A 14795-nucleotide genomic window follows, 5' to 3' on the forward strand; every position below is an offset into this window, starting at 1 on the left:
ATGCCATTTGCTCAAGTGGCAACTCATGTCTGGGTCATGTGTTTCCATGAACCCTGATGATCACTTCTCTGTGGCCAAAGAATAAATATGATGGTGATTTTATGCCTTTGTCCTCACCAGTGAGGCTGTAAGGGTATTTCTCAACTTTTCAATATCCCTGTTTTAGCATAAAAGAACAAATTGATACTCCAGTAAATACTGTTATTTCTTCAAACATTTGAAATATTTTGAAAAGATCACAAATTTTTGAGTTTCCTGTATCATTTGTAATCATTTTGAATGAACCCTACTGCTTAATTTAATTTGTATTGGGGATTTCTACACTGACTGACCATATTCTCTCTGTAAAGTGGTTTTGGAAATCATGAATACTGGAATTTAATTACATGGACATATTTTTCCAATAAGGGCTTGTTCAGTTTTGGCTTAGATATGCCTTGGGTCAAAACAAGTTGATCCATAAAAAATAAGGTATATAAACCAGTTAGAAAGAGAAACTCTTGAGTAAGACTACTGTGTGAAAACATAAAACTCCAGGATAATCACAATCAGTTTCAGTTCTAGTCACATAACCCTGGAGTTAGGATGAAACTCTTCTAGCCTCCCATCTTATAGATGACTCCCAGAGAGGTTGAAGGTCTTGTCCAAAGTCACAGAATTGGTTAATGGCAGAGCTAAGAACAAGCTCAATACCTTTACTTTAAAATGAAGTATTGCCATTACCTTATGATCCTTTTCAGGCCAAATCTGTTCAGTACAATTTATTCAATCAATGTGAATTTATTGATTAATCACAAGGTACCAGGCATTGGGATTTGACTGTGAAATTATAATAGAGTTGGTCCCTGCCCTCACATTCAAGTGGCTGAAATAAGTGAACATGTTAAAAAAAAAAAGATTGCAAACTGTGCTACAGATAGCACATACAGATGTGTGCTACAAAGGAAACAGTTAAGGAGCTGAGAGAGAGTAACAGGGAAGTATCCACTTTAGATACAGCTGTTATCTGCCAAATGATAGTTCCCAACTTTCGGCAGAAGAGGCATTGAAGCTCAGAGAGCTGAAGGATGGAAAAGAGATAGACATGAGAAGAGTTTTGAGGGGTGTAAGAAAAGATTCCAGACACACAGAGGCGCTTTCAATGTTGTTGAGCATGAGCCAGTCTAGACTGTTCTCTGATGAAGGACATATTTCGATGTCCAAGGATGAACCCTGCCTGACGCTGGTACATACGTGGTTCAACTCTTCAATCGACTGAAGACAGTGCTTCTTGTATTCATAAGAAGGGGGTTCCTCCTGTTATTTAGAATGAGACCCACACTCTTACCCATCCTCTCCCCATCCATCTGCCACGAACAAGATAAGAAACTGAGGTTGTTCCGTTTCACCTAGCCTCCTATCCCTGCTCAAGAAATCTTGACTTCTTCCTGATTAAACTGAGGACACATCTTCCTAACAGGTGAAAAAACTATAAAACACAGGACTTAGGAAGTGATTCAAATAGTTCATGAATGGATGAAAATTCCACCTCCCTCATCAGTTATATTTATAACATAATGAGCTTGGTTCTCCATATTTTACACACAAAACAGAAAAATGATGCTCAGAAAGTACAATTGCATTGGATTTGCTGATTTGATGACATGGAAAGCCCTGCTCACATCTGAATCCATTGACCTTTTTCAAATCTGTCCCATCAAGATATTCCAGAGCCACTAATGGTCATCTTCATTTTTTAAAAAATTTTGTTTTCCATTTTGGACATAAATAGGAATATTTTCTCAGTTTCAGCCAACCGCCAGCAGACTCCCTAGTGTCAGACCTCACACGCTATGATGTAACCGTTTTGTAGATAACATGAACATAAACCCACCCCGTCTGTCTGACTTAGTAAATAACTTGACCTCTTGGTTAATTCTAGATTTGACTGCTACAGTCTGCCCGAAGCCTGGTTGTTCTCCAGCCAGTTGATTCAGCTGGGATGATACTAATGAAGCTGGAGCTACAGATTCAGTTCCCCTGAGGACTAATTAGATTCACCCAGAGGAAAAAACTTCCAATTTTCCCTTATCACCCCAGCCATTATTTTGGAAGTGCACTCACTGAGGAAGGAAGGGTATTTTAATTCATTCTCCCCAAATCTATAGAATCCTTCTTCTCAGCAAAGTTTCTTGCAAGAGAGGTTTAGACTCGTTAGCTCAGTCTCCTAATTTCAGAGTTACTTCTTAATTATCTCCCAACACTCCCTCAAAATAATTCCTGCCGAAACCACCAACAAAATGCTAACTGCCCTGAGTAAGGACCATTCAGGGCCAATCCATTTCTCCAGGGAGGAAAAACAATGGCAAACATAGTCCCACTCATGGAAGATAAATGAGCCCCAGTGGATACTGTGCTGCCAGATCCTTTGCCATCTGCTGGGGTAGTTTGGGGCTGAAGGCTCTCAGCCAAGTTGCTCTTTGGAAATCCGTATCAGCTAAAGGAAGCTGCTCCCCCCCAAATCTTGTGCCTTCCAGGAGACAGCCAGCATCCAATGACTGGTTGGCAGGGGAGTGAATATGAAGGCGCAGCCCTCTTGCCTTAAATAAAGACAAACCTGAGGGCCCATCCTTATTCCTGGGCTCCCTGAGGGATTGACTGAAGCCTCTGCTGCAACTGCTGTGATATGACACCATCCCTTGGTGAGGACTACATTGGATTCTTTCCACCACGGAAAGGACAGTGATTGATTCTGATAGACATATTAACACATTGTAGAGGGTCTAGGTCTGCCTTTCCTTCCCACAAGGCTTCAGCTAGCAACACTTTCAAGGGCTTACAGAACATTTGATCCACTGATATGAGTCCTATATAACATCATATTGAACCAAAGAATTCACTTTACAGAAAAGAGGTATGGAAGTTGTCACGTGACCTTGGGATCTACTGGTTCTATTACTTACTGGACCACTCATAAACTGCCAGCCTGATAGAGCAACGGGATGGAATTTTCAAGGTGCAGTTAAGGTGCCAGCTTTTTTTTTTTTTTCTGGTATTGCACAGAGCCCTTTTATTCTGTGCAGCAAAAAGGATCCCTCCCTACAGACTCAGACCCTCAGGCCCGTAAAGAACTCTAACTACAAACACGAGCAGGGCGATGATAAACAGCAGTTCTGGGGTAGTGGTTTTAGACGATGGCGCTGGTGTGTGGGGCTTAGGGCAGAAATGTAATGTGTGCCATGAGTCATAGGCCAGCTCCCAGGTGAGTGAATTCCAGTTACTGCTGGGTTAGGAGGACAGACGGGGGTTTTTAAGGGTCCCAAGATCCCAATGTCCTCGTGGCAGATGGAGAGCTGGCTGGACGGATGCATCGGGGGAAGGAAGGCTGCTTCCCAGCGGAAGCTGCCCCTACCCCTCAGTTCTTCACATCTCCCAGGCACAGATGGGCAAAGGAAGTGGCCAGCTGCAGGGCCTCCTGAAGGCAGCCCACATTCTTGCCTGTGGCCTGAGCAGACACATCTTTGCCACCACCTTGCCACCCTTTGCAAGGGTGCCCCCTGCCCCCAGGATTCAGCATATACTCTAACGCACTAACTGTTATATGGTGTTGGGTCCGTAGAAGGTAGAATACATGTATCCAGAACCAAGGGGTGGAAAAAGGAGTGGTCCCATTTACCATCATGCCCAGTGATGTGCTTTCAGTCCCAATAATTCCAGTTTCTGTGGATTTAAAGACCCTAGTTCCCAGAGTGGAAATACTTGCACCAAGGAGCAAAGCAAGAGTCCCATTCAACTTTAAGCTATATCCAGTCATTTCAGTCTTCTCATGCTAGGAAACAAGAAGGCAAAGCATCACTCCAACCTCTGACCCTGTGGTCACATTGCCTTTCCCTCCTCTGTCCCAACATGCTCTGTCTCTCTCTTACGAGGACACTTGCCATTGGATTTAGGGCCCACATGACTCATCTCAGCTCAAGATCCATAGCTTAATTACACCTGGAGCCACCAGAAGATAGAAAAGGCAAGGAAGGATTCTCTCTGAAAGACTAGACAAGGCACGGCCTCTGGAACTGTGCAAGAATCCATTTCTGCTGGTTTAAGCCACCCAGTCTGTGGTAATTTGTTATAACAGGCCTGGTAAATGAAATTTGGGAGTTTCCATGAATTTGTTTCCGGCCCATCTTCAGAGAATGCCACCAGCCATTACAGTAATTGAGTTTTTACTAGAGAAGTTACAGGTACTGTAACTGGTACAGGTGCAGCAGGCCTTAAGACCTAGGCTCTGGTCCCCTTGGTCCTCTGGCTCCAGACTACAAGCATGGTCCTTCTCTGAGATTCTCAGGCCATTTCAAAGAAGCCACAGAACATGTGATCTCTTCTGTGCTCACTCAGGCAGTCTGAAAAAAAAAAGAAGTAAGTTAAATTAAAGCTAATTGATTAAGCTGATTATTCCATTAGAAAGACCTCAAAATGCTTTCTGAGAATTGATGCAAAAGTTGGATATTTATTCCACAAACATTTATAAGCTTCTCTGGCGTCCCAGGAATTTTTTTGGGTGCTAACTTCCCAGAGGCAAGAATCCCTAAGGAAAAGTAATGGTGGTTGTATTAAATCCTGCTTGTACATTTATTGAAGTCCACATTCCTCCTACTCTAGACAAGGGCTGTGCATATGGTATGTCAAGGTTGAGAAGGTCCATTTTGACTCTGATCAGTGTTCTGGCCCTCTGACCCTTTACTTGGGGGCTGATGCTCATCCTGCTGTCCATTCGGTTCTGAAAGTGTTGTCTGGGCATGGTGTAGAAGAGGAGCACCATTCCCAGGACATGATGGATACAAAGGCCTAAATACCCACCAGAATTCCATCCATATCTTAAAGAACAACACCTGCAGGCTTGAAATAGAAGGAAAACAGGAACCTTCCCCCCTATCCTTCCTGGACCAGTTAGTCTAGCCTCCTCCAAAATGCTTCCCAAACTTTTCTAGCCCAAGTAATCTATCCACCAATGGTACTCTGGGCAAAACCGCCCATGCTGACCCAAGCATTTATACTGTTACTTACCTGTTTGGTTAAGTGTTATCTCTCCTGGATAGTGGATGAGGCCCTGGAAAGCAAAAATACGACCCCAACACTATCCCACCTCGGTAAAGCTAATAGATATTCAGTAATTTGTTTGAATGACTATTGAATGAAATTGATTAAACACTTGGGAAAAAAAAATGAATGAATTTCGACACTTTTCTGCTCGAATCCTCCCACTGGCTCCCCGTTACACTCAAAGGAAAAGCCAAAGTTGGTACTGTGGCCCCTAGGCTCTCTGGGACCCAACCACCTGCCACCTCTAGGACTTCAACTCCCGTCAGGCTCCCCTTGCTCCTGTCTCTGGCCTTCTCAGCATTCCTTGAATACGTCCACCATATGCTTTCCTCAAGTTTTGGCAAGGACTGCCAGATAAATCTGGCAAATAAAAATACAGCATGCCCAGCTCAAGTTGAGTGTTAGGTAAATGATTTTTTTTTTTTTTAGTGTAAATATGTCTTATGCAATATTTAGGACATACTTATACTAAAAAAAAAATTGGTTTTTTACCTAAAATTCAATTAAAACTGGGAATCCCCTATTTTACCTGGCACCACTATATACTACTCCCTCTGCATGGGCTGCCCTTTCCCTAGGTGTTTAGGTGGCTTAGTCCCTCACTTCCTCGGATATTACCTCACTGGAGAGGCCTGCCTTTAGCCCTCTGTCTAAAAGAGCACATCACCTTACCAAGTCTGTTCCTCTCCCCATTCCCAGACTAATTCTTCTTAGCACTTATGACAACTTGACGAGTACATTTTTATAGGCTATTGTATCTCTTCCCCCACTGGCTTGTCAACCACATATGAGCTGGGGCTTGTTTCCTTTCCTGATATATTATTCCTCATTCCTGGGACAGAGTCTGGCACTGGGTGGGCCCTTAGTAACTACTTGCTGAATAAATAAATTCTAATGCCTCCTAATTTACTTTAAATTGTTGATCCCTATGGATGCTATTTGCAGGTAAAATCTAAGCTTTAAATTTTAATATCACTCCCCTTCAAGAATAATACAGCCTTCCCACCTCCCTTTCATCCATCATGACAGACCCTCTCAATCAGAAAATGTCTCAGAAGAGAAGGGAATTTACCTTGACTCTTGGGGTTCTTCAGTTCAGTCTTTTCCCTACTTTGTTCAGTGCTGAATGCCAGCTTGGATACAGATGTCATTTATTTAGAAGTCACAGATAAACATTCAAGTTCTCATCCTTTAGTTGGCGGAAAAGTATTGTCCTAGAAGTCCCACTGACACTTAAATCAGAGAACTTGTTTGACCTTGAGTTTTTGCTGAAGTGTGGTGTGAGCCAGTTTATCTGTAATTGAAAATCTGGGAAAGGCAAAAATAAACATTAGTAATTGAGGGGATGACCCATGTTATTCCATCCCACGTTCCACTTTTCTATTTGTCCCTTGCCCAGGGATAGCAAGAGAAATTTCCCTCTCTTTAATTATAGAGTTTGGGTAGAAAGAAAATTGTAGCTGTTGTATGAGCTGCCAGGTGAGACATGCTGTTCTCATTCCCATTTCTCAAGTACTTGAAGGACTAGGCATTGCTTGTGAGCAGCAAATAGGCATTACCCTGGTTTCTGCAAAGTTGACAATAAGGGGATCTCAGATTACCCATCCGCTAACCAACAGACAGCTTTTGCCTTCTGAATCTTTGCCCAAGGCTGAAGTTTGAGCCAGGATAGCACTGGTCAGTCTAGACTAGCTGGGGCTCAGAAGAACCTACAGCTCTCCCAAGCTCCCATAGTGAAGAGTCTGTGACTTTCTCCTGCCCCTACCACCACCATCACATTGGGCCATGTTCCCTCACCATGGGCCTGACTCCCTGCCAACCAACACTTGATTCCAAGCTCTGCTCAGGTATCTGCAAGTCCCTACCAGGGACAGATCTTCATGATCTCTTTCACTTATTTAGAAATTGTTAGCGATCTGCCTGTCAAGGGTTTCCTGCTTGGCTTTCAAAACCCTCCATCATCTACTATCTTCCTACCTGATCAGCCTCCCCACCCCCCAACCCCTCGTCTCTCTAATTTCTACCTTCTTTTCTAATCTACATTGCCCCCCCAGGCATTCGTTCAGAGCAGCTCTTGGCCAGCTCTCTACCCTGAGACTGCCTCACCTTCAGTATCCACTCGGCCTTTATCAATCTCTCCTTGAAGGTCCTAAAACTCCAAATTTAGCATTTGATGAATACTTGCTGCATTTCAAAGTTTTCTGTTGCCTTTTGTTCCCAGCTGAATTGTAAGTGCCTTGAGATCTGGAACAACTACATGGAAAATAAAATCTGTATCTGATGATTTCTTCTTAATGTTACCAGTAGCACAGCACCTAACACCTAGCACCAACACCTAAATTGGTAGTTATCCCTTTGTTTCTCTCCTATAAGCAATAATGAGAAGAGAGGTCTTTGTTGGTTCAATGGCTTCCTGACCCTGGACTTCAGACAAGCTTATTTTACCAAATTTGGGGAAACTGTGGTATTTTGACACTGGCTCAGTAAAGGCTGGTCTATAGCCTCTTTTTGAGGAATCAGAGATAAACACTTATGTACTCAACACTGATTATACATTATCCCTAATTCTTACAATAAACTCATGCAAAAGGATTGTTATCCTCATGTTAAGATTTTTTTAAAAAAAGCTTAGTCAGATAAGACACATGCCCAAGTTCACATAGTTAGTAGAGTTGAAGTCAGGATTTGGATACAAGATAGGCTAACTTACAAGCCCTCAAGTTTTGGCTTCCGGGGCATCTCCCTTTCATTCTATAGGGATCATTATAGAATTAAAGCACCAGCACCATTAGGACAGAAATGGGTGAACAAAAGAGTATGTGCTCAGAGGAGCTGTCAAACGTTCAAATACACTGGCAGCATCGTACTCTTAGGAATTAGTCAATACATCATTTCTTTACATTTCCATGGGTATTTGGAAAAACTAAAATCACAAAGTCTTCAGAGAGCACCACACTTGCTCAAAATGTTGACATGCTAAACCCGATAGTGCTAAAAAAAATATTAAATATCTAAATATGATTGATTGACCTCCTTGGCAGGGAGGAAATCAATGTTTTGCTTTTCCTCTAGTTCGGAAGAACCTTTTTTCTTTTCTTAAGATCTTCCTTTAGAAATCTAAATGTTTAATCCAAATAAGTCCTGGGACCCCACATAGCTCCTTCTTTCACAGTTGCATGGAAAAATGCATGGCTCAATAGCCAAAAAATATCTTAATGGAAATTCCATTCTTTATTTGCATCTCTTATAGAGTATCAGAAGGGATCAAATTCCTAAACCATGAAAACACATAGCCAAACCCTATTTCCTCTCACACCCATTTCTTTTTCTCTACGGAAGTTGTTTGAAGCCTCTCATTTGCCAAATCCCCAAAACTCTTTCTGACATTCAGCCCACCTGAACTCTCACTCTCCTCCACCCCCTCCTTTCTGTTTATTACCCCTCTCTGCCCATTCTTCCCGTTTGATGTTGCAAAAAATACCAGACTAGCAGAGTTGCAACATTCCTAAGTGTGGGGAAATTAATATTGTCCCCAATGTTTTATGCCTCTCTATATCCATATCTTTTGTAATATGATTTCATAGCTCCTCCTATTTTTTTTTAAAGATTTTATTTATTTATTTGAGAGGGAGAGAATGAGAGATAGAGAGCACGAGAGGGAAGAGGGTCAGAGGGAGAAGCAGACTCCCCGCTGAGCAGGGAGCCCGATGTGGGACTCGATCCCGGGACTCCAGGATCATGACCCGAGCCGAAGGCAGTCGCTCAACCAACTGAGCCACCCAGGCGCCCCCATAGCTCCTCCTATTGAGGTAGAAGTGACTGTGTACCAGTTCCAAGCTCAGACTTCCAAAAAAATGTTTTGCCTGTCGTCTCTCTCAGAACGCTGACATGGCTATCTGAATAAACAGAGGCCAGCCTGCTGGATGATAAGTAGAGAAGAACCTCGTTGTTCCCACTGAGAACATCCTAGACCAGTACACAGCCAACCAATCACCAAACATGTGAGTACAGCCAAGATCACAAAGCCAGTTAGGAGCTAGACCCACAACTCATCCCTGATTCATAAGCAAGCCCAGCTAAGACCAGAAGAACTAGCCAGCCAACCAGAAACTCATGAGCTAATTAATTAATGTTTGCTGTTTGAAACCCCAGAGCTGAAAGTAGTGCAGAATAGAAAATACTCTTTCTTAAATATATTTTGTTACCTTTTGATATGTATCAGTGAGAATTTCTAACAGTCCATGGTACTGGGTTCAGTGTTATTTTCTTCTTCTTTTGGTCTGATCTATCAAAATAACTCTGGTCAATTTTTTTTGAATGTCCACGGACCTCCTATTTTAATAGCAGAAATCTTTTCTAACCCCTGCGTGATCATAACAATTTAATCTGCAATGTCCCTTATTATCCAAAGGAAAGATCTTTTGCCACCACCCACATGGCTTCTGGTCAGAATCCACTGCTTGAGGGTTTTGCTGAGAGGAGAGCCTATGTATCAAGGAAACATTTATCATAATCTGTGAAAGGTTTATGTGTAAGTGACAGCAATGGGTAAGTCATTGGTTCCTGGGACAGAGCTGTAATAAAATCTACATATTGGCTGCATCCACTTAGGAAATATTCCCCCACTGAGGATATTTGTTTGCCTTCAGACATTTTGAACATAAATTATTTTGAAGTTAGGGTGCCTGCTTCTGAGACATAGCCAAAGAACTGCTTTCATCACATCCAAATTCTGTCCCCACAAGATACTCTATAGCTAGGTTTTTAGACAGCAGAACTATACTATAATCATGATGATAAAGCATTTCCTCAAGATTTAACAAACACACACATTTCGAGATAAATTGGATTAGGAAATAATATGTAATGTCACCATCTGGTGACTCCTCCAAAATGTTACAACTATCTCCATGCCAATAATCAACATTTTATTAATGCCTTAAAGCAAGAAAAGATAATATTTAAGAGGACATATGGGAATTGTTTTGTTGTTTTTGATAATCTCATAAAGAACAGCGTATCAGAATGTCTTTGGGGGTTCTCTGTTTACAACGCAGAAATCAACCTTTACTAAATTAAACAAAAAGGAACACACTGGGAAGGATATGGGATGGCTCTCATAATCAACAGAGAAGCTAAAAACAAAACAAAACATAGCAGAGTCCAGAAAGATAAGGAACAGCAGAGCTCCAGGGATGAGGTGCTAGAGACTATTTAATGTGTCACCTCTTCAAGTTGCTATGGTCATGATGACCAACCTTCAGCTGTTTTCAGCCTTTCTGTACCATTTTGCTTATGATTCTAATTCCAGGAAGAGAGTGTCTACTTGGTCTGACTTGTGTCACCTACTCAATCTTGCCCAAGGGAGGGCTGGGCCACCACGATGGCAGGCCCACGAGGACGGCTCCCAGCAGGGCAGAGAATGCGTGAAGGGAAGGGGGATAGCTACGTCAGGTTTCCATAACTTGACTCATGAAAAAAGTGCTGGGAAATCAAACAATAGAAGTCTACACGGAAGTCCAAGCTCAGGAGACTGTGGGAAGCTGAATAAAACCTAAAGCAAAGACCTCTTCCCGTTGTCCTCCATCATCTTCAGCTCTATGCAGAGACTTGTAAATATTGTCAAAAACACTCCACAGACAAGGCCTGGAGTGAAGGTGGAAGACGAAGTACTTTAAGGACAGTTTGAAAGGAGAGAGGGTATTAGCTTTCAGCTTAATAGGCATGAAGAAGATCCTGTTATAATCACTAAGGCAATGGGAAAAAGGGAGTAGAGCATATATGGAAAAGGGAAGATGAACACAGACAATGAAAAGCAAAGAAGGAAATAAATCTCTTATCACTAACAAGTGCCATAATAATTATTATTTCCCTCTGAAACCACGCAGACTAAACAGACCCAGAATGGATGTTTGCCTGCGTTAACATCACAGCATTTCCCATGTGAAATGTGATTTCAAGGATACCTAGAACAATTCCTAAATTTTTGTACTTTCTAAGCTGGTTCTTACTAGAACTCGCTCTGTCTTCTTTTCTTTGTATCTCAACTGAATCTTTCTTCTTATAATGAATTTAACTTAATCTTATACTATTATTGGTGATGGTGGAGAATAAGATGTCATTACCCTTCCTATAAATATCTTCTCATATACTTACCATTCTTAAACCTATCCCTGATCCCACTATGACTCAAGCTGAATGATCAGACAACCTTCTGCCATCAGTCCTAGGTACTCAGCCTTTAACAAGCTATTTGGAAAGAAGAGGTATCACCTTCACTGTGTTCCCAGAAGAAGCAGAAGTCTATTTGTTCTTCATTCAGAATGGAAACGATTTTTTAAAAAGGAACAATCCTATGGAGCTAACTTGGGTTTGATCCCCATCCTTCCTCTCAGATACATACACATGAACATGCCCTCACACAAGACAAGGACAGTTTGCCTAGACTGTGTTAAGGAATCTCAATCTGAAGGTATATTAGCATCTCAGCATTTCAGATTGCTGGAGAAGAGGCAGAAGCCATAGGAAGGAGGATCCAGGGCAAGCTTGGCGAGCAGCCCCAGCTATAAGATCAGCCCCCAACCAACTCAGCCAACTGTGAGATACAGTATTTATATGTGCTGGACCTTGCATCAAATGCTTTACATGCATGATCTCATTCAATTCTCTTATTCATCCTTGCTCTAGGGTTATTTTTCTTACCTACAGATGAAGAAAGTGGGGCTCAAAGGGTGAGGAAATATACTCAAGATCACACATGTAGGAAGTATCAGAGCCTGGAATTCAGACAATGTAATCTGGTTCCATGGCCTGGGCTGGCAGTCACTGTCTTCCCAGGGGCAATACCCAATGCTGGAGGTGGAGATGGAGAACCCAGGCTGGTGGGAAGCTGCCTGAGGGTTCTGGGGGAGGGTGGAAGGTGGAAGGGCAGGTGTAGGAAATCCAGTTAAGCCTCCTGGGCTTTGCATGGGGGGGTTGGGCTTGGTCTTAAGCCTCAGCGGGAACCCATATGCCAAACAGTGTCAGTGACTGACTACCTCAGACGTGCTCAGAATGAGGACCGGCGACCTGTTACCTGATGGGTCATTCAGGCAGAGCTCCTGAGCCAATGAGAGATATGCCCAGTGACATATTAGCAGTTGCCAAATCACTAGGGCCAGGCTCAGTGTTTGGCCCTGAACCTAGATAGACGATCACACAAGAGTTCCAGAACCAGAACTAGAACATATGTACTTATTCCCTACCCCACAACTGCCCCACTCACATTCAGTACTTCACGTGCCCAGTCACTATGTCCATCCAGCCTCCTGATCCATCCCCTGCTGGACCAGAACCCTGAGAACCTGCCCAATTTGTTCCTGTCCCCTTCTTTCTCTACTGAGTGGAACCCTGTTCCTCAGCCTACTAGCTATTTGTCAGTAACACTGTTCCGTTTCAAGTACATTCTCCCTGGATTGAAAATGTTACTATCCACTGATGCTGACTGCCACTACTCCTCAGAGAGCTTACTACTGTACCCTCAGTCCCCAAACTGGACCACTAGGGTCCTGATGCCAGTCACATTAAACCTAATCTTTTTAAGATGGCAGGCTCCCTTCCTTAGACAGGATCTCCCAAATGGTCACTCCCCCCTTGTATCAGTCCCACTGTGACCCCAGCCCAGCTGAGTCAGCTTATCCCCACTCCCTATGAGTTTGTGGGTGTGGACCCACACATAAGGTTGGGGACCAAGCTTAAACATGTCATCTCAATGCAGGCTGCAAAGCAGTAGTCCAGTTTTATTGACTGGCCCCACGTGGTGAGGGGCAGGCTGTGGTGAGTGCAGACTGACGGCACTTACATGCATTGCAGTCACGAGGATGGGCTGCTGTGAGCTGCCTGACTCCACACGAGCAGAGCTGGGGGTCATGGGACCCACCAGCCCTACCCCGTCTCACATACCCTCCCATTTCTTGGCATCCATACGAGACCTTCTGTTACTGGGGACCTGCCTCTTAACTGTGGTCCAGGTTTCCCCTGGATGTCCACTGGCTTTTCCCACTTGGAATTTGCATCTTTTCTCTGTTCATGGGAAAGAATAGTTATGAAAGCCCTTTCTGTGGCTGCCCCTTGGCCCATCTCCAGGCAGGTAGGGCTCTGCTTCATTCAAACACTGGGCTGTTGAAGCTGACGGCTTCACACATGTGGAGCGACATGGAACCCCTCCAGACAATGCTCACAAAGAAGAACCTAGCCTGGCTGGTGTCCAGGAGCTATCAGAAGCTGGAATGAGGAGGCAGTTTTTCTGGCAGTCTGAAACTACTCCCTAGAACCAGGATTTAAGCTCAGGAATGAGCATGGGTTTCAGGAGTCTGTAACAGGAGTCATTATGCTTGTATAAATATTTTTGAGGGGTGCCAGGGTGGGGCAGTCAGTTAAGTGTCTGACTCTTGGATTCAGCTCAGGTCGTGATCTCAGGGTCCTGAGACTGAGCCCCGAGTCTGATTCCCTGCCGACTGTGGGGTCTGCTTGAGATTCTCTCTCCCTCTCTCTTTCTCTGGCCCTCCTGCTCATGCTTACTTTCTCTAAATAAATAAATAAATCTTTAAAAAAATTTTTTTTTTCAATGTGAATTTCACTGAAAATAAGGTCCACAGCTTTGGTCAGATTCTCTCCCTTACCCTCTTCTTATGTCTTATCAGTACTGTCCCTGGACTGTATCTGCACCTGCGTTCCTCTATCATCACCCCGGTCCGAGCTCTCAGGACTGTTACAATAGACTCCCAGTGGCCTCCAGACCTACACATGCTCTTGTCTGCTCTCCATTATCAGACTCAACTGTGGCCAGAACGATCTCTTGAAATGCAGATTTGATGGGAACCTATTAACTCATGCACTAAAATATTCTGGCTTTTGCTTCTTAATTTCTTCCCCTTTGCTCTGCCCTCTATGGTTGTTCTGCCTTTGCCAGCCCAATTCCCAGGATTGTTGTGATCTTAAACCAAGATGAATGTATGGAGAGATGGTACACATAAAGGTGTGAGAAAAGGTGAGGGCATGATAAAAAAAATGGCCCTGCAGGCTGAAAACTGGGGAGAGTAATGGCCAAAGAAGGGAGCGGGAAGGAAGAGGGGACGGTTCCAGAGCTGCCCTGGAGTTGGGGATGATAGAAGTGTGGAAATACTGCTGTGTATTATAAATTATATCCTGGATTAGCTTATTGTAGTGGGTTGAATAGTGTCCTTCCAAAATGTGTGTCCATTAGGAACCTCAGAATGTGACCTTATTTAGAAATGGGGTCTGTGTGGATCTGATTGGTTCCATTACAATGAGGTCATAGGGATGCCTGGGTGGCTCAGTTGGTTAAGTGTCTGCCTTCGGCTCAGGTCATGACCCCAGGGTCCTGGGGTCTAGCCCCACGTTGAGCTCCCTGCTGAGTAGGGAGCCTGCTTCTCCCTCTCCCACCACCTCGTGCTCTTTCTCACTATCTCTCTCTCAAATAAATAAATTCTTTAAAAATAAAATAAAATGAGGTCATACTGGATTGGGTCGGGCCCTAAATCCAACACTGGTGTCTTTATAAGGCCATCTGAAAACACAGACAGAGACAGACACACATGGAGAAGAAACCCATGTGAAGATGGAAGGAGAGATTGGGTGATGCAGCTACAAGACAAAGAACACCAAGGATTGCCAGAAGGACCATACACTATGAAGAGGGAAGGAAAGATTCTTCCGTG

The 14795-nt window shown here is 43.5% G+C and overlaps 1 long non-coding RNA gene across 1 annotated transcript; it reads right to left on the reverse strand.

The window, feature by feature from the left end:
* Positions 1-4182: 4182 nt before the first annotated feature.
* LOC112835314 (uncharacterized) lies at positions 4183-12250 on the reverse strand. The gene is made up of 3 exons (XR_003211176.2): positions 12152-12250; positions 6149-6384; positions 4183-4376 (listed from the first exon to the last, which is right to left on the reverse strand). It is a non-coding gene; the product is annotated as an uncharacterized lncRNA (long non-coding RNA).
* Between the last annotated feature and the right edge of the window lie 2545 nt (positions 12251-14795).

Source organism: Callorhinus ursinus, unplaced genomic scaffold, assembly GCF_003265705.2.
Source record: "Callorhinus ursinus isolate GAN/ISIS: 27379988/994484 unplaced genomic scaffold, GSC_fseal_2.0 scaffold2, whole genome shotgun sequence".
Taxonomy (NCBI): domain Eukaryota; kingdom Metazoa; phylum Chordata; class Mammalia; order Carnivora; family Otariidae; genus Callorhinus; species Callorhinus ursinus.